The sequence below is a fragment of the Lutjanus erythropterus genome, chromosome 2 (assembly GCF_056507025.1).
Source record: "Lutjanus erythropterus isolate fLutEry1 chromosome 2, fLutEry1.hap2, whole genome shotgun sequence".
NCBI classification, from domain to species: Eukaryota; Metazoa; Chordata; class Actinopteri; order Lutjaniformes; family Lutjanidae; genus Lutjanus; species Lutjanus erythropterus.
In genome coordinates, this window is record NC_139318.1 from 8,773,225 (window position 1) to 8,791,895 (window position 18,671).

Here is an 18,671-nt window from a genome sequence, read left to right on the forward strand (position 1 = left end):
GGGCAGTAATACACTCCAGTCGGCCCTCCAACCTTCCATGATTTTCGTATTGATGTGATGTGGGTGCCTTGGCCAGACTTGGAGGGGATCATTGATTAAATTGGGCGACAGGTTATTAGCCATCTCTTTTGTTTACCCAGCTGAACAGACTCGAGCAGGAGTCTAGAGCAGGAAGCCGAGTGAAGATCAATGTCAGATTTGGAGCAAAGCTTTTTATCACACCGCATCAATCACAGGTGTCTGCCGGTGACTCATCCTTCATACTTCATTGATAGAATCTCAATTTAACTATCTTCTCAAGGTTATTACAATACCTCTTCAAAAGCCAGAGGTGTGCAAGCTTCTAGTTAAAGTCTAAAACTGCCCCAGATTGTCGGTGGTGACATCTTTTATGTGCCTGAGCTGTTTTAAGGTCAGACTGAGCTGAAGGCTGGTAGCTGGTATTTGCCAGTTGGAAAAAGTTCTACTTTTTTGACCCCTGTGGGTGAAATGTCCTCTGTGTTTGACCCCCTCTAACTTCTTAGGAGCAGAGATCAGCTCTCCAGTGCCAGGGGATGAAGTCCAATTCAGTGTCTAAGCCAACAGCAATGTCAGGAGTATTTTTAATACAGAACATACATGACTTTTGGTGTTGGTGGAAACCAGGGCAGCCAGAGGAAACCCACACAGACCCAGGAAAATTAAAATCATGCCAAGTCCAGCAGGAGCAGGGCTGACATTTTAACCCATGCAGGCCTTTTTAACAGCTAACCATGCCAACATGCTGCCAAGTTAATGTAATATTTGTTCTCTCAAAGTCTGATACTTTCCATTCCAAAATATTGTGTTCAGACGTGCAGAGAAATTCAGGATGGTCCCATATAACAAGCAGTTGTCCCGAATCCTGAATCCTGTCCTTTCTCTCCCCAAATGTTATATTAATAGATAATATGAAGAACATATGAATCTGATCAAATCACTTTATTAATATGTAGGAGTATTATTCATGTGTTTCAACTGGTCTTTTTCATTGATTAGGCTAAAAATGACATGTTGATGTCAATTGACCTGTTTAAACCAGATGACAGAGTGTGCAGCTGTCACTGCAGGAGAAATTTGGGTGAAATCTTTATATCGTCCTCAGAATCTGTAACTGCTCTTCATAATATTAATAACAAATGATGCAACTCTAAATTATTCTGCTTTTGACAGGATGCACCCAACCTGAATTTCACCCATTCTCATCTGGTCACCCTATTCCAGAAAGATCACAAGGATGATGCAAGGAGATGTAACACTCTGATGCTGAGAACATTAGAAACTCTTAAGATCTCTTTTTTCCATGATACCACAAAAGATCAAGGAATTACAGCATCATAAATTTGGTGTTGCTGTGTCCATGACCATGATTCGTAAAGTTATATAAGACTCACATGGACACTCAAGACGAATTGGATACGGTCTGTGTAACATCTCCCACTTAAGTTGATGGGATGGTACTGATGGATCTGGTATATCTGATGGAATACTGGCATTAGGGCAGTAAGTCTTCTTGGAGTGAGCAGGCAGCAACCACCAAGAAGTGCTTGAATGAAATAGCCAGACTCAATAAAACAATTAAATCAAGCCTCACAAATCAATATTTTTGTATCAGCAATGGCTCAAAAGACTATGTGTAACGTGGAGGCGGTTGCTTGGAGTGACAAACTAAAAAAATTATTACCCAACTCTGCAGTTCTGCTCAGCTCTGTGCAGTGTTTCTCAAGGCTGCCCCCTAATAGTTGACTTAATTGATTTAATTGTGCCAATAGTCTTTGTCGACCGTGTTTTCATTTATTTGTTATTCAGAACTGCGCCTTGTTGTTTTGCCTGAGGGACTGTTGCAACACAGAGCTCTTTTTGCTAGTTCACTGCTGCTAACTGTACTGTAGCTTCCATTAGCAAGTTAGCTCAGTTAGCAGTCCTATATGACATATCCTCCAAGACTACTGGGGGCCGGTTTGACAGAGAATACAGTACCTGAGGGGATTTAATATTAAAGCGCCTCCAACTGGACTCTGTAGGCAGTGGGTTCAGGTGAGGACAGGAAGTGTTGTAATTTAGTGACTTCATTTGTAAGTACTTATTGTCCATAGTCTTGATAAGTTTGTGAATATTTGTTTTTTTGACGGTCAAAGTTATTCATTCCTGCGTCATAAACAACGACTTGCGTGAGGTTATTCTCTACTGAAATTAATTGACAAAATGTTGAGAGTAATTTCCCTTTTTTACTGTTAGTAAGGCAGCTTACTTCAAGTCCCAAAAATATCCAATTAAATAATTAAATTAATATAGAGCTTGAGAGCTGTGCCTGAACCCGATGGGACCCAAATTATTAGGGTCAGGCCTCATTTTTCACATATTTCAGGGGCTCACATTGGGTTTGGGCTGTATTATTATTTTATTTATTATTTAACTTTTCACCCCAAGTTAGTTGTTGCCAATTCTACTTTTCCCAATGTATTGTCCCTGTCAAAGCCAGCTCCCACTGTTTAATGCATAGAGGGAAGAACAAAGCCGAAGCAAGGAGTTTTGGTGCAAAAGCCTAACCAAACTGCAAACATTTACGGTATGACTCCCTGTGACTTTTTCTGCCCCCCTAGAGGGGTCTGGAACCCAGGGTGGGAACCATTGCTTTAGGGGAGTAGTTTGAACATGATGTTATTTATGACTAAATTAAACAAAGCATATCCATTAACAGGGAATAAGAAATTTAAGGTATTATTAATAGCTTCGTTGTTTAAGGGAGTGAATAAAAAAATAGTATCAGAATGGTATTGGTAAATACAGTATTGATTTAATATCCATATCAATTTTAGACATGAAGAAGTGGTAACGAACCATCTCTACATGTTAACCATGTGTTTAATGTCTTATGTCTTGCATCACGTGACTTATGTAACTTACTTAAGGTCTGGTACGCCTGTTGCTGATTGTACTCTCCACCATATGTCATTTTGTAAGTCACTGGCGACTAACCTATTCTGTTATTTCGGCATGAGGACGTGTAGAGTGTGCTAGCATCTTTTAGCTCACTGTTTCAGTTTTAAATCTTGACATTTTTCTTCTTCCATACCATCTTACTGCTCACTGTTTTATGCTTTTTAACTGGAGTTGGAAACTGTTTTCAGCTAAATTAAACCCACTGCATGCTACCTGCTCAACGCCAAATGGCTAGTTAGCACTTAGCTGGTGAAAATTGTGGAGCAACTGGCAGTTTAACCAGCGAAACAGTTATTTCTTAGTCGTCAGGCGTCGTCAGTCCAAAAAAGAGCTGAAGGGAAAGAGAATATTGGACTCACATTTTTAAGGTCACTAGAAACACAATTCCAAATGAACGCTAATGCTGGGTGTCGCTAATGTCTGCTGGGTGTGTAAATAGGCACTGTTTGTTGACAAAAAGGGCAACTGCTACACTACTGCCCTACTAAATGCTTAAACACTTTAGTCACATTTGAATTGAATGATAAGGCCATAATCTGTTCAACAACATTTAGCCCCCAAAAATTGCTCCCCAGGTGTTGAGAGAAATTCAGACTCCTTACTACCACTTTAAGTAATACTTTAACTATTAAATGAGTTTAATGTCTTATTAATGGGAAACTACTGACAAGGTGGTCATCAGAAGATGTAAAGTTATTTCTAGACAGGAGTAGAGGCTTTTTCAGTGATTTCAGTGCAGTCAAGGTGTTTTTGTTTTCGTCTTGATTATGAGAAGTTCTGCATCCTCACAGCCTCTGCATTTGCTTTAACATTCAGTCATGGCTGTTGACATTTGCGCTAACAAGTGAGTGAATAAATTAATATATGAATAGCTGACCTTTCCTCTTATAATTCAGCTGATTGTCTGGCTTTGTCGTCTCTGTAAGTGAACTTGCTCTATTCCTTGCAATCGGCAACCAGTTTAGAACTTGAATTTAGTTCAAAGTGTGCTGGACAGTTATTGATTTCATGTTTTCACCTCCTTGCCTTTGTTGGATTCTCGCACTCAGTATTGCAGTCGTCTGCCCAGAGCCTGACTGACATCTTCTTTAACTATTCCAGGCTGCGCTTGTTCACCTTGAGGCCCGGGGATGTGACTTTGAAGTGAAAGGGCACTATTTGCTCACAGATTAAATTGCAAAGTCAATATTGCATTGAGTTTTTCCCTTTGTTATCAAAGTAGTATTGAAATGCTGGTTTTTATATAACAAGGGCTGTGTGTTTACTGCAGACTCTTGTTCTTGTCGTACATGAAAATCTTCTGAAACAGAGAAGAACCATCATGTGACATTAAAACTTATGAAACTGAAGCGATCGGTTGGTTGTCTTTTTAAGTGATAGTTTAGATTACTTGAAATGTGGTTGTATGAGGTACTTAGCCTTAGCCGTAGCCTGTGTATTACCTACAGTTGATGGCAGTTGGCACTTGCCCAGTCTGGAGAATAAGTACCGTGGCAGGAAGTTAAGCAATGCACTGCTTCGGACAGAGTCAGCAGCAGGTGGACGCTTTATTTAGAATATTTTCACCACTTTTCCTTGTCATCAGACAGCCTGTTTTGACAAGAAACTGCCATTATATAAGCTAAATACGGCTCTCTCCAAAGCCACCAGACCCCTTTGACGAAAACAGTCATTTTGGCTCGCAGTACACAGTAGGGTTGGATGGTATCTATTTTTTTCATACATTCATACCTTCCTGACATTTCACTGGGATCTATCCGGTATATGACAGTATTTGCATGAAAAAAGATATCATTCAAAGCTGGTGATAGAAGTCATTGTAGCATTTATGTTGTGTCTAATATGCAATTAGCTTTTTTAGACAAGTCTTGCTGTACTTAAACATTTATGGTCCATTGCATAATGAATAGATATGAAATAAGCGTGAAATAAACACTTGATGACACTTGTTACAACAGATACCAACACATCATTTGAACAAAAGTGATTTCTAAATACTCTGGTATACTGTAATACCTTGGTACCACCCCAGCCTACTACATGGGAATTGTTGGTCTATCACTAGGGTTGGGCGATACGTTAAAAATTTCCAGCCAACCATTATCAGTCCATCCATTGGCGATTGACGATATATTCGTCCCCCCTCCCTCCGAACTAAGTCAAGCTTAACTGGCTTATTAACTCTTCCTAAAATACACTTGATTCAAACTTGCCAGAAAACGTGTAAAACTCACCCATACCATCTTTGTTAGTCTGTCCACCGTTCCAAGAGCCACCAACTCTGGTCAAAAAAGAACTCCTTAATTCACTGCGTCAAAAGAGTGCAAGGAGCTGAACTCTGCAGGCTGTTTTTCCTCTCTCTCCTCACCCAGGATAGTGCACTAATGGTCTGGCTGAGTGGGTGTGTATTGTGGCATCTGTCACTCTGCAGACTGTTGCATTAGCAAAATAAAATGGCATATATCGTCCCAAAAATCAGCCAAAAAAGAAAATAACTGGTGAAGGATTTAGACCATCATTGATAGGCGATGGATTCGTCCAATCGCCTGACCCTAGCTACCACTGCCTAGATTGGTTAGTGTATGTGAATTTGGTCAATCTGAACCCGTCCTTTAAAACACAGAAGTCACACAAAAATACAAATAAACTAACTGATTGACGCAGCAGTAGACCAGCAACTCCCATTTGCTACAAGCTAAATTAGCAATTTTTCCTTGAGGAGCTTGGCTGCTTTGGTGACAGTGATATTTTGGCCGATGCAACGGCAGTTAAATCAGTGAAAATATTATATTGTATTACATTGTGATGACTGATGCTGATTTCTTTTTAGGTGGCTAAAATAGCTGACCCCACCCACATCAGTACATTGCTTAGCTTCCTGGATCAGTACTCCTGCTGCTTCTTCAAGCTGCCGTCTACTGTAGGTATAGTAATACACTGACTATGGATAATGCACACAACCCCACTTCAAAAAGTCTGAACTATCCCTTTAAGTTGGATTGAGGCAGGTTTTACACACTGCCAACCGGGGTTAAAATCTCTTCACATCAAATTGTAATAATTACTATGATCAGCCATCTGTAATACAAGCCAACATATTTGGGTATAATTATGAGATAAAATTGCGGAGATTCATTATATTAGCCGTGATCATGAAGAAATAGAGTCATTATAATAGTTAGTAGATGGCATTACAGTTTCTGATTTAAAATTAAAAGACCAGTTGTATTGGCACACTCTTGTATTGGTCTAACCCTCATTTATACACTAGTCATGCAGCTGAGACTCTTTTGCATCACTGAGGCAGACAGTGCCTGGAGAAAGGTCTGGCAAAAAAACACAGTTTGGGGAAAAATGTCTACTTCGGTGATTATATTTGCATTTCTCTCAGCCAGCCTCAATAATCCATGGCATACACTCAAGGACTCAGTATTGAGCATTGTTTTGTCTGCAAAGGAGAGCGTGTCTGTGTGCGTGTGTGTGTGTGTGTGTGTGTGTGTTACAGAGAGCGAGAGTGTCCACCAGCATTCAATCCCCTCCACAGACAAGGCTGACAGGACAGATAGCCATTTACCTGCAAGAGTGCTGGGTCAGCACGTTGAGCCTCTCTTATTTCAAGGCGGCAGGCTGCCAGCCGTCCCCCTGAAAGGAAGGAGGAGACAACTGAAAGGTGTTTTTGTTTTGGTGTGACGCTGTACGAGTACTACCATGTCCAGCTGACTTACAGTCGGCTTCTGTTCGCCGCTGCAGTGTTAAAGGGGGCTGAAAGAGATGAGATGATACAAGGTCACGGACTGAGCCAGTATGCAAGCGCGCTCCACCAGGACGACTCTTTACCCCGATTCTGCTTGTTGGACACATTTTCATCACTTCTTAAATATTGTATGTGCAATCATGCAAACTTTAGTACACCACTTTATACCTAGTGGTGCAATATTAATGGAGCTCTTTGCACTAACTCCAAATTAAAAAAGTTTTTCTGCTCAGTTTTCTTGTAAAACATCAACTGAGGATGGAGCCTGGGGCTCAAGCCGGTCTTTGCCAGAATGAGTGAAGTGAAATTTGTGAGCTGGCTTCAAAAGGCACCGTTTATCAGGCGCAGTCCTTAAAGTCTGATTATTATCCTCATGCCATCTTGGTCTGTTTTTTGGTTTTTGGTCTGTCCAATCCGTGTGAGCACCAGAAAATTGGTATTTTTTTTCTTCTCCTAGGACTGTAGAACATGTTTATCCTCTTGTATCTGAACATGCACAGCTGTCAGTTTTGGCAGCCATGGATGCAAGTCTTCGGTTTTAGAGCCAAACAGTATGTTTCTCCTGAAAGAGATGCCAGCAAACACTAAAGTTAATAAATTAGATAATATTATTGTCTTCAAAATCAGAATAAGAAATACTGTATGGGTCCTCTGGGGGAAATTGTTTGTATTACAGTTGCTTCCATTCAAGAATAGACGCATATATAAGCATATGGAAATTGTAAGAATATAAATAGAAACAGTAGGTATTCGAGGTGCACCGATTTCAATTTTCTTGGCCGATTCGGATTTCTGATTTTTTTTGAAGGGTCTGACCTACTGGTTCTGATTTTGGCCAATTCAGATTTTCAGTCTTTCTAAGAACTGTAATTAACAGCATTCACAATCATTTTTGCAACTTTTCTTGTAAAAATTAAATTGGATGTACATAATAAGACACTGACTATTAAATATTCATTAAATACTATTTAAATTTTCTCCAGAGTCCTCCAGGTTACAACCAGGCCTTATTATTGTTTTTTACTAAGATTATGAATTGGGTGAACGTGATCTCACAAGATCATGGAGTCTTGTGGGATTTTGCGGGACACGATTTCACGTGATCTCCTGTGGAAGCAGATGTAAACAAACCAGAGACTGACGCAGTGCAACAGTTTGCTGCAGTAAAACTTTGCTGTGAGAAAAACAGATGCAGAAGTCAAAGAGTCTGGATGAGAAAATGTTTGAAGAGACACATCAACACAGGTTGTTTATTCTTCAGACAGAACAGGAGGTGAGATTTTAACTGTCCCTGTGTGAACAGCAGTCTGCTGCTGGCTAACATTAGCCTGAAGACCTACAAAGTTGTTCTGCGACATTGTCAGCTGCTTTGTCTCGTTGCTCTGTCTTTTCTTTATCCTGTTCGTGGAATCTGTCGCTGGCCGGTCACCGGTCAGGGCCTGTGACGTGAAAACTGGTCTGATTCCGAGCATTTCCGATTAATCAGTGCAAGTCTAGTAGGTATGTATAATTTGTAAAAAAAAAAAAAAAAATATATATATATATCAAATGTAATATGTAATATAGAGAAGACTTCCTTTTGCACTTTGTGGTGCATTTTGGTGGAATCAGTCTTGCAGTGACTGTGTTCCTACCTTCATGTCATAGAGAGGGTAATAGACATTGTCCAAGATGACATGCAGCTTGGACAGCAGCCTCCACCACCCAGTAATGATTAAGTTAAGGTGTTGCTGTTTTATGCCAAAAGGCTGCTACCAGTTTCTTACTTCATTAAGTGTTTGTTATTAATGGTTAATAAATTATTTACTGATGCTTTATATACCAGTTAAAAAAAACATTATTATTTTTTTAGCTCTTTAAAGGACCAGTGTGTAGAATTTAGTGGCATCTAACAGGGAGGTTGTAGATTGCAATCAACGGAATACCACTCCCCTCACCCTCCCCATCCAAGTGTGTATGAGAACCTCTTGAGACTGTGAATTCATGAAAGTCCATATCTAGAGGCAGCATTTTGGTGGTTTGGCCATTCTGGGCTACTGTAGAAAAATGCTGATGGAACATGGCTGCCTCCATGAAAGAGGAGCTGCTCCCTCTGTAGATATAAAGGGCTCATTCTACGGTAAGAAGGACACAATGATTCTTATTTTCAGGTATACAGTCATGAAAACATACATTTGAATATTATATTCAATTTCTGACATATAAATCCCGCCTATAAATCAATCTAAATCAGACACACAAATCTCTCTGCTTCCAGCTCAGTTCAAACATTTATAGTCACTGACTATGTGCAGTAGTTTACAATTTTTCCCCAACTGCAAGCAGTCACATCACTGATCAAATGCACTTCAGTTGGCACAACAGTTAAGTGCTTGTGAGGATTCTCAGTCATCCAGGTAATGGTTAACCAAGAAAAGTTGAATGGAAGCAGCTGATCTTGTTTGTAGACTCTTGAAAACATTTTGCCTCTCATTCAAGGGGCTTTTTCAGTCTGAACTGACGAAGCATTTGCAAGGATCTACAAGCACGTCCATTTGCCCTCGATTCAACCTTACTTGGATAACGGTAAGTGAATGCATCACCATTCATACAGCCAGCATTCAATATTCAGCACTGCTTCTGCTCCATATGCCGGCAACCCAAGCTGTCACATTCAGTTCAATACGAAACTAGCCTGTGGCTAATATCTTAGCAACCTATTGTTTACGACTGAGTTATCAGATTATGGTTGTTTCTGTGGCTTTTGCTGCTTTTAATATGCTTTTAACAAGGACGTAACTCACTATATCAACGAAAAACTTGACTACGGTGTCCTCAGTCATCAGTGAGGAGCTCCACTTCTAAAAGCTACTGCTGAGTCACAATGGTGATTCACACCTCATGTAGACCTGGTTTTAAAGTGGGATCTGTATCCACATACATTACCCAGATTGCTGTATGGATCGTGTTCACACCTGCCTCAGATATAAACACAATGCAAGCCAAACTACCACCAGATACAGTCAGGCAGATCTGATCACATTATAATCATGTAACATTTACACCTTGCATTAACATGCCTTTGTTCCTCACACTGGATACTGATCACATTTTAATACCAGGCGTATGGGGTGCCAGTCAGTTTGCTTTAAAAAAATTGCCAATAGAGATTTGTTTGTACATGTACTGAACACCTCTATTCATCAGGTAAACCTCTTCTATGGCCAATTTGATCTGTGACCTTTTGGAAAAGTGCTGCAGGGTATTTGGACAACAACCCATTTGTTATCCGCCAGGCGTAAGTGAGTGAGTGAGTGAGTGTGTGTGTGTGTGTGTGTGTGTGTGTGTGTGTGTGTGTGTGTATGTGCATGATTACTGGATTTAGAGATTGTCCGGCGCTAATCTCGAATACCGCTACACTGATCGAGGGACCTCTGTGATTCAAATATGTGAAAAATCCTGGACAATTTTTTGTCTGTATCTTTGTATGGCTGGAGGCTTTATGTTTTCAGGTCATCCCATTCTTTTGAATGTGATATGTCAAGAATGCCTTGAAGGAGTTTCTTCAAACTCAACACAAATACTCACTTGGAATCAAAGATGATTTTTGTTGGTCAAAGGTTAAAAACACATGTTTGGCCATAACTCAAGATTCCATGCACTAATTATGCCAAAATTACACACAAATATCCAAATAGGAATAAAATGATGAGGTAATGACATTTTATATCCAAAAAGTCAAAGGTCAGCTTCACTGTGATTGTGGCACTTTGCAAATCTTGCAGTTGTGGTGACTTTGCGGCAGGTGCTTCACCATCTGTTGCCCAGCAGGTATCTGCACTCTGCTGAGTGTACTCTTCGAGTTAACTATCTGTTAATTAATATTTGCAATTGCAGGTTTATTACCCCTTATTAATACTTCTTAACATTTATAGCTGCAGACGTGACATCATGTCACATGAGCATTGATGAATGACTGTGAGAGGCTTTTTCTAACTTGGTGACCCCAAAGTTATTGTTATTAATGGATTATAAATAACATAACACACAGCTGCACACACAGACACATTCTTGCATGAAGTCGATGTTAGCGACAGATTCTAAGAACAGGATAAATAAGAGACAGACAGTCTACAAGGAGACGCAGCAGCTGACGATGTCGCAGAACAGCCATAAACTTTCTAGCTCTTCAGGCTAATGTTAGCCAGCAGCAGACTTCTGTTGACAGAGAGACAGTTAAAACCTCACCTCCTGTTCTGCTGAAGAATAAACAACCTGTGCTGATGCATCTCCTCAAACATTTTGTCATCCAGACTTCTGTTTAACTTCTGCTTCTGTTTTTCTCATTGCAAAGTTCTACTTCAGCAAACTGTTGCTCCGTGTTAGTCTCTGGTTTGTTTACATCTGCTTCCACATGAGATCATGTGCGATCACGTCCCATGAATCTCACGTGATTGTGTTCCTTCTAGTACATAATCTTAATATAATAAGACCTGACTGTAACGTGGAGGACTTTTGGAGAAAAATGTAAAATAGTATTATTTAATAGTAAATAGTAAGAGTATTTAACAGTCAGTGTTTTATTATGAACATCCAATTTAATTTTTACAAGAAAAGTTGTAAAAATGTTTGTGAATGCTGTCAATTATAGTTCTTAGAAAGACTGAAAATTGGAAGTGGCCAAAATCAGAATCAATCGGCTTTGGAAATTGGAATCTGTGCATCTCTAAATTTATGCAGGGGAAATAAGAGTTTAGAGTTTTTTCCTGATGCTATCATGCTCACCTTTAGTTCTTATATTATTTATTTCTAAAATTTAACTTGAATCCGTTTGTTCCTTTTTTTTTATTAGTTGCTTCTCTAGTTATTGTTAATGATTGATAATAATTGTGAGGTGGGGGTGTGTGAAGCTTTTTCTTTCTTTGAAGGTTGGGCATGCCAGATAAAGTTTGGCATTCACTGCATTAGAAAATGATCTAGTTACCCCTTATAAATTCCTCATAAAATATGAATTGTGAGAGTGTCCTACCCTTCAGGCCCACATTGACATCTTTTACATCTCGGCTACAAGACTTGAAACTAGTGCAAAAAGCGTTTGTACAATCAGTGCCTCAGTTCATGTATCTGATATGAGTTGCATCCAACAAAAAAGAAGTGAAATTTCAATGTAGTTTGTCTGAAGGCAAACTTTAAGTTTTGGTAAAAGCTATGTAAAAAAAAAAAAAAAAGCAGGGCAAAAAGATCCCCTTCCTTTAGCATTAGCTGCTTTTTTTTTTTTTTTCCTTCCAGCGTTCTTTAGAAGTATCACAGGGCGGCTGTTCACATCTTAAGGAGGACACAGAAGTTGCCTTTAAGCAGGGGAATGCATTATTCAAGACGATGCACGAGGGAATAAGGAGGGGAATCATAACCAGCACAGAAGCTGCTGATCTGAATATCCTCTGATAGCTCCTAATAAACAGAAGCAAACATCAGTATGAATGTAGAACATCAGCGCACACATAAGGGACCTCAACATCAACGAGTCGCGTCACATGATAAGTAGCTGCTTGTGCCGGCGAGTGTGCTCTTAGATAATTTAAAGGGTTTGGTGATCGAGAGGAATTAGGAGTACCGTGCTCAGCGTGCTCAGACCCTCCTCTCCTCCTCAATAATTCATCCTCTCAGGGTCCAGGTCAGGCCTTGTTTAGCACAGATTGATAGATTTTATAACTGACAGGTTTTTGCTAAAGGTTCCAATTATACCCCGGGCTAGGGACAGGCATATTAAACAGGAGATTACGTGTAATGCTTTCTGCCATCGATCTGTAGGGGTCTCTGAGGTGAGGAGGAGCCACACACACTGCTGTCAGACTCAGGTTTTAGCTGAGGGTACGGTTTGTGGTGAATTAGAGACAGCGCGTCCGCCTAACTCCCACCTTCAGGTCAGCTTAATTGAACAGAGTGTGATTTTTGGCTTCAGTAGGCACCAGCTCAGACAGTGTGTTTTAGACATTTTTTTTTTTTTTTTTACAGAGCTGCAGCAGAGCTGAGTGTGTGTATGTGGAGAATTATCTGCCAGCTCCCTAATGTTGTACAAGAGCTGAGAATCCAGAAGTTATCTTTGTTTTACCCAAACCTCCAGCTGCATGTTAAAAAGCTTCTTCACTGACTCTGAAGAATTTATAGGGGAGAGCGGGGCATCTTGTCACACTTTTGGCTTCACTTCAATTTTTCGGTCTTAATTCACAGTCACTTTTCCATGTTAAATTAAGCAATAAGTTCTTGTGCACAAATGTATGATCTTTCAATTTTTACTTCTCACTTTAATATAGACTTATACATGATGAAGTATAGAATGTGCATTTGTGACAAGTTGCCCCATCTCAGGGTAAGTTGCCATACTATGTGGGGTAAATTGTCACTATATTTTTCAACAAGTAAGAGCATGTATAAAAATAGAAGCTTCCCACACTAATTTTTGCAGGTAAATATCTGATTTATTTAGATGTTGCATATATTACAAATATTTTCTTTTCTCACCTGCCTCACTGCCCATAGTATTATATCGGGGGGTGTGCCGCCATTGTTGGTCTTTCTTCCTATTTAATTTGGAACCATTTAAAGGGCTTCCCTTTGTCCTTCTGTCTTAATTTTCTCATTCTGTTTGCATAATTCCTACAAAAAGATGTGTTATCATTTAAAATCCTTGTACTAATTAAAGGCTTATTATGGATCATCCTGTGTATTTAAAACCATTTTCTCACCAAATTGTTTTAAACAATGTAATTACTATTAATAACATTGTGTGAATATCAGCACACACGTTGTTGTTTACACATTGCATAGTGACTACTATCTTCAGCAGCAAGAGAAGTTGGCTTCTGCAGGGCGACAGTTTGATCATGTATATTGGGGCAAATAGTGACGTGCTATTGTTTGCTATAACACAAGCTAGCTTTAGTACATGACTTTTGTTTTGGCTTCAAAATACACCTTTTCTTTATTTTGTGTTTTACATTTATGTTGAAACTTGCGATTTGCATTTGCAGAAAACTGGCCTGAATCACCTTTGGCAATGGACGTTTTGAACTCTGTCTCTATGACAGCAAAGCAAAAAACAATGCAGCAGCCAGTAGCAGTCCGTTTATAAAATAAAACAAAAATACTAAAATAAAATAACCATGGCATGGTAGATATGTCATCATAGCCTGGTATTCAATAAATTGTTACATCCCTAATAAAGAATTACAACAAATGAACCATTTACATAATCCTTTCCATATTGGCTAGACGTTTAGAAAAAAATAAAAAAAAATAAAATAAAATTGTTCTCACCTCAGTTACAGTGTTATAGACTGAATATCCGGAGCAAAATGCCCACAGAAGAGTGAGCTGCACATGACACAGTTAGATTTTTGTTTAGCTCCTCTGGTATGGAGATATAACCAATTTGACAACTTACCCATGTGACAAGATGCCCTACTCTCTCCTATTATTTTTGCCATTTTTGTGCATGATGTGTGTATGATGATGTTATAGAGCAGTGTTTCCCAAACTTTTTTGTTCTTGTGACCCACTTTTTTTTAAAAAAATGACAAACTGCCATGACAAAATTTACAAAAAATCTTGGGAAGCATTAATGTGCATAAATTACTATTCCTGTCTATTTTTACTGCCATTTCTGTGTCACGTTTTCTTGAGGCATGTAATTGAAGAACATATACACATGTTGTATACTTTATAAATGAGAAATTAGTCTAGGCTCTTGTTTTTTCATCTCACCAGTTAAACAAAGTTCACATTTTAAATCTTAAACTTGCAGATTTTCTTCCATAGTCTTTTATTTATTTAGAGTCCCCTATAAAAACTCCTGTGACCCTCCTGTGGGTCCTATCCCAGTCTGGGAACGACTGTTAAGACGCTGAGTCACCTACCAGTGTAAGATCTTGTGTCAATTCAAGGACCCACCTGGGCAAACTAAATCCAATATTTGACCCATGACAACCAGTCTTTTAGCCACTAGGCCTCCAGGCTTTGGGCTGCTTTGCTAGAAGATCTTAAGCCTGCATTAATTGATTTTTTTTGCCCACTTGGGGGTAGTGAAAATAAGTTGTGTACACAGCATTGACATATCATCACCTTGTAAATCAATTATTTACACATCCAGCAGTTCTGGCGCCACCTTATCCTTCATTTGAGGTCCTGTTTATTGCCACCTGACTAATGTAAATCCAATATTCACTCTCTTTATTTAGCTGTTCTTGGTCCCTTAGGGAAATATCTGGTTCTGTAGCTGCTAAATACTCCACTGTTTTCAACAGCTATTGTGTTAAATGTGTCTGTCTGCTGTTTGGTGCTGAGCAGGCAGTGTACTGTGCATTTTTAGAGCTTTGTGTCTGAACACAGCTGTCTGCTGCAGCTAAAAACAAACTCAAACAGTAAAATTGCACCCAGACAGCTAAACAATGAGCTCAAACTTATTAGAAAGCTCAATAAAGCCGCGAGGAGCTGCAGTTTCCTCACTGAGGGCGACACTTTTCACTGTCTCATTGTTTTTACATTATTATTTGATAGATTGTTATGAAAATATCAATAATAGCCATTTCAAGCTGTCGAGCTGAAGTCAAGCAAGGTTGAACATTTCAATGGTCCTCTGCAACTTGAAACAAGAGCCACAAACGCTAGCTTACATTATTAACAATGTGTTAACAAACTGATAAAGAGAAAGATTTATTTGGCAATCAACAATTTCGACAGATAACAACAACTGGGACCAGGAAATTTAATCAACTGTAGCAAATTTACATGAATTAATGTGCGTTAGCTAAAGAGCAAACTGAAACCGAAACAAAGTGGCTGTTGTCTGGTTGTCTGTGTTAGCGTCTGTCGTACTACATCACCTAAGATGAATTTGTAGAGAAATAAACACCATGTGTATCATTTTGATACTTGAAAAGCTAGAGAGTGCGTTTTTACTGTTCAAAAACAGCAACAGATGGGTGAGTCTTTCCCTAAATAAACAGCCTAGCATTAGCATCTTATCATTTTCAGGCAGTTAGCTAGCAGCTCGCTCGTTAGGGTGTTAATGACTGACAGCTGGTGGGTAGTGAACAGCAGCTGTAATCTCCGACTTTTACTTCTGAGTACATCATTTTATTATTTCAACTTAATAAGCCTGAAGTATCTCACTCAGCGTGAGCTACATTTGTCAGTTTGTCTGTAGAAAACTATTTAGAAGTTAGATGACAACTTTCCCCGGCTAACTAGTAGCAAAAAGATCTTGTTCCAACAACTAGTAAGTGTCATTTTATCTGATTTTTTTTTATGCAGAAACAAGATTAGTTTGAGATTTTAAATGGTGAAAATAAGCGTGGAGTTTCATTTATTAAAATGAAAAGCTCAAGACCCATAATATGATATCACAAGATACTTCAATACTTTTCCAATATCACAACTAACAGTACAATGCTAACATTTAATATAGAAACTACTGAAGCTGTATTATATTACCTGTAAGTGCTCATTCAAGACCTCACTTCAGCTCAATCTGGCTGGCAGCAAAATCAGCAGAGTTCACTGACTTTTTCTGTACTGGCTCTGTGTGCAGGTTCTTAATTTATAAAATAAATAAAGAAATTGTACTTTTTTTATGTGCCTAGAACACTTTTCTTTTTGCAGCAGCATTGAAATAGTTATCGAGTGCTCATATTTTACTAGTATTGTATCAAAATGTAAAATTCTGGTATTGTGGCGAACATGTTCATGTGTATATTCACCTGAAAATAAGAATAATTATGTTTTTATTGCCTTAGAATGAGCCCTTTATATCTATACAGGAAACGAGTTCTCTTCCACGGAGGCCGCTGTGTTGCACATACAGACAAACTGAACACTGGTGAGTTTTTGTGGCCACCGTAGGATTTCCTGCACCAGGGGTAGGTGCTTATTTTTCATGGGAAGCCACATGAGAAATCGATCAGGCTGCCGTGGTGTTCTGTATACACACAGCACACCAGCATGTAGATGTCAATGAGCTAATAGCTGGCTAACACAGTAATGCACTTAATGGTGTGTTGGTCATCCTTTGTGAATTTCCATGTGATGGAATTATTTTTGTTCTTTGCCGCATTTTGCCCAGGTCTGTCTTACACACTTGGAAGGGGAGGGTGTGGTGAGGGATTTGCAATCTGCAAGGTCACTGCAAGATGTCACTAAATCCAACACACTGATTCTTTAAGTCAGTCATATTGCACTATTAGACAGAAAAATTGCAATGACGTGAATCTCTCAAATTGTTCAGCCAGTCTACACCACAGTTTGTGGCGTTATCCCTCAGGTGTTTACCTGCACCGTGTGTCAGCTTTTATACGCTGTGTGTTTCATTATTGACTTTCACACTGGACCTGTCAGTCATTGCAAAGCACATCAGGAAGGAAGACAGAGCTGCTTGACAAGACGTGCACATCACCAGCTGACCATCACACACACACACACACACACACACACACACACACACACACACACACACACACACACACACACACACACACGTGCACGCAGACTGATGCAGAGAGTTTCCTGTGCCGCAGTGGCTCTTGGCATGCCCTTAGTGGGAGGATAGCAGAGATTGGCTGAGCATCCGTGCCTTCATATAAACACAATGCAGCAGCCGATGTGTGTGTGCTCTTTCACTCGCGTGTGTGTAATCTGCAGCAACAAGGTCATGTCAGTCCAAGTGTGTGGGCCCTCACTGATGTGCGTGTGTTGTTTTGTTTCCCAAGTGAACAAAGTCAGAATTAAGTTGTTTTAGCTTCAGAACCTGACTGTGCTGTGTCTATGTTTTATTCTGTGTATGTGTGTGTGTGTGTGCGCACACGTGTCTGTAGTTGAAGAACTCCCCTGTGTAATTTCCCAGTAGGAATGCATGTTCGTGGAGGCTGGGTGTCCCAGAGTGAACTCCTGTCAAATTGTGGAGTAACGTCACATTGCGTAACTGCAGTGTAAACTCTAGCTTTACTCCTGGAATGTCATTTATCTCCTCCTGATAATGTAAAGTGTGACACAGCACAACGCTACTTCATATGTATAACAACACGCGGCAATGGCAGAGTGAAATGTGGTCTGAATAGGACAAGATTATTTGAAAAAAGGCTGTCTGGCTCTTGGTCAGAAGTACGTGCTGTGCCTGTCTTGGCGGTGAATGCAGGAGAGACTTAAGGCGGCTCTGAAATACTTCATACAGGGAGTTATAGGGAAATCTGCCCCTTCTGTCTTAACTTGACAGGCTGTTGCGTTTCACTGTGTGAAAGTCCAACACTGCAGATCAGGAGAGTCAATTAAACCTGCAGAGGTGGCAAAAGTACACACATTCTTTACTTAAGTAAAGTAGAGATACTTGTGTAAAAAATGACTCTGGTAAAGACAAAAATACTGATTCAACTTCTTTACTTCAGGAAACGTGAAAAAGTACATTCTCTGAGATGTACTCAAAGTACAAAAGTAAAAAGTAGCCCTCTTTGTCCGTTACATCTTATTTTTATGTTGTTTTTTTAATTTTTTGTATTCTTACAACTTTTTCATCTTTCATGTTGTTTTTGTCTTGTTATGTCTTTTACATTGACTTCATCTTGTTATATATTTTTCGTCTTTTACATCATTTTTGTCTTATGTCTTTTAATGTTTTTTAACTTATTTTTTTGCCTTTTATGTTATTTTTGTCTTCTTGCATCTTTTACGTAGTTTTTTATCTTGTTACATCTTTATTCTCTTTTACATCGTTTTGATATGGCTTTTACATTGTTTTTTGTATTGTTACATCTTGTCTTGTTAGACCTTTTGTGCCTTGTTACATCTTTTACATCTTGTTACTTCTGCTGTGTGTGACATGCACTGATGAAAATGCCAAGGAACTGTCTTATTTGTGTGTTAGGATGAAATCAGTCCTGATGTTGGAAAGGTGGCGCTCAATGGTGCAAAATAATCAATAATTCCTCTC

At 39.3% G+C, this 18,671-nt stretch overlaps 1 protein-coding gene across 10 annotated transcripts in view; it reads left to right on the top strand.

The window, feature by feature from the left end:
• LOC146331157 (band 4.1-like protein 1) overlaps nt 1-18,671 on the top strand; it is a 150,287-nt gene that overhangs the window by 30,729 nt on the left and 100,887 nt on the right. The window lies entirely within an intron of this gene.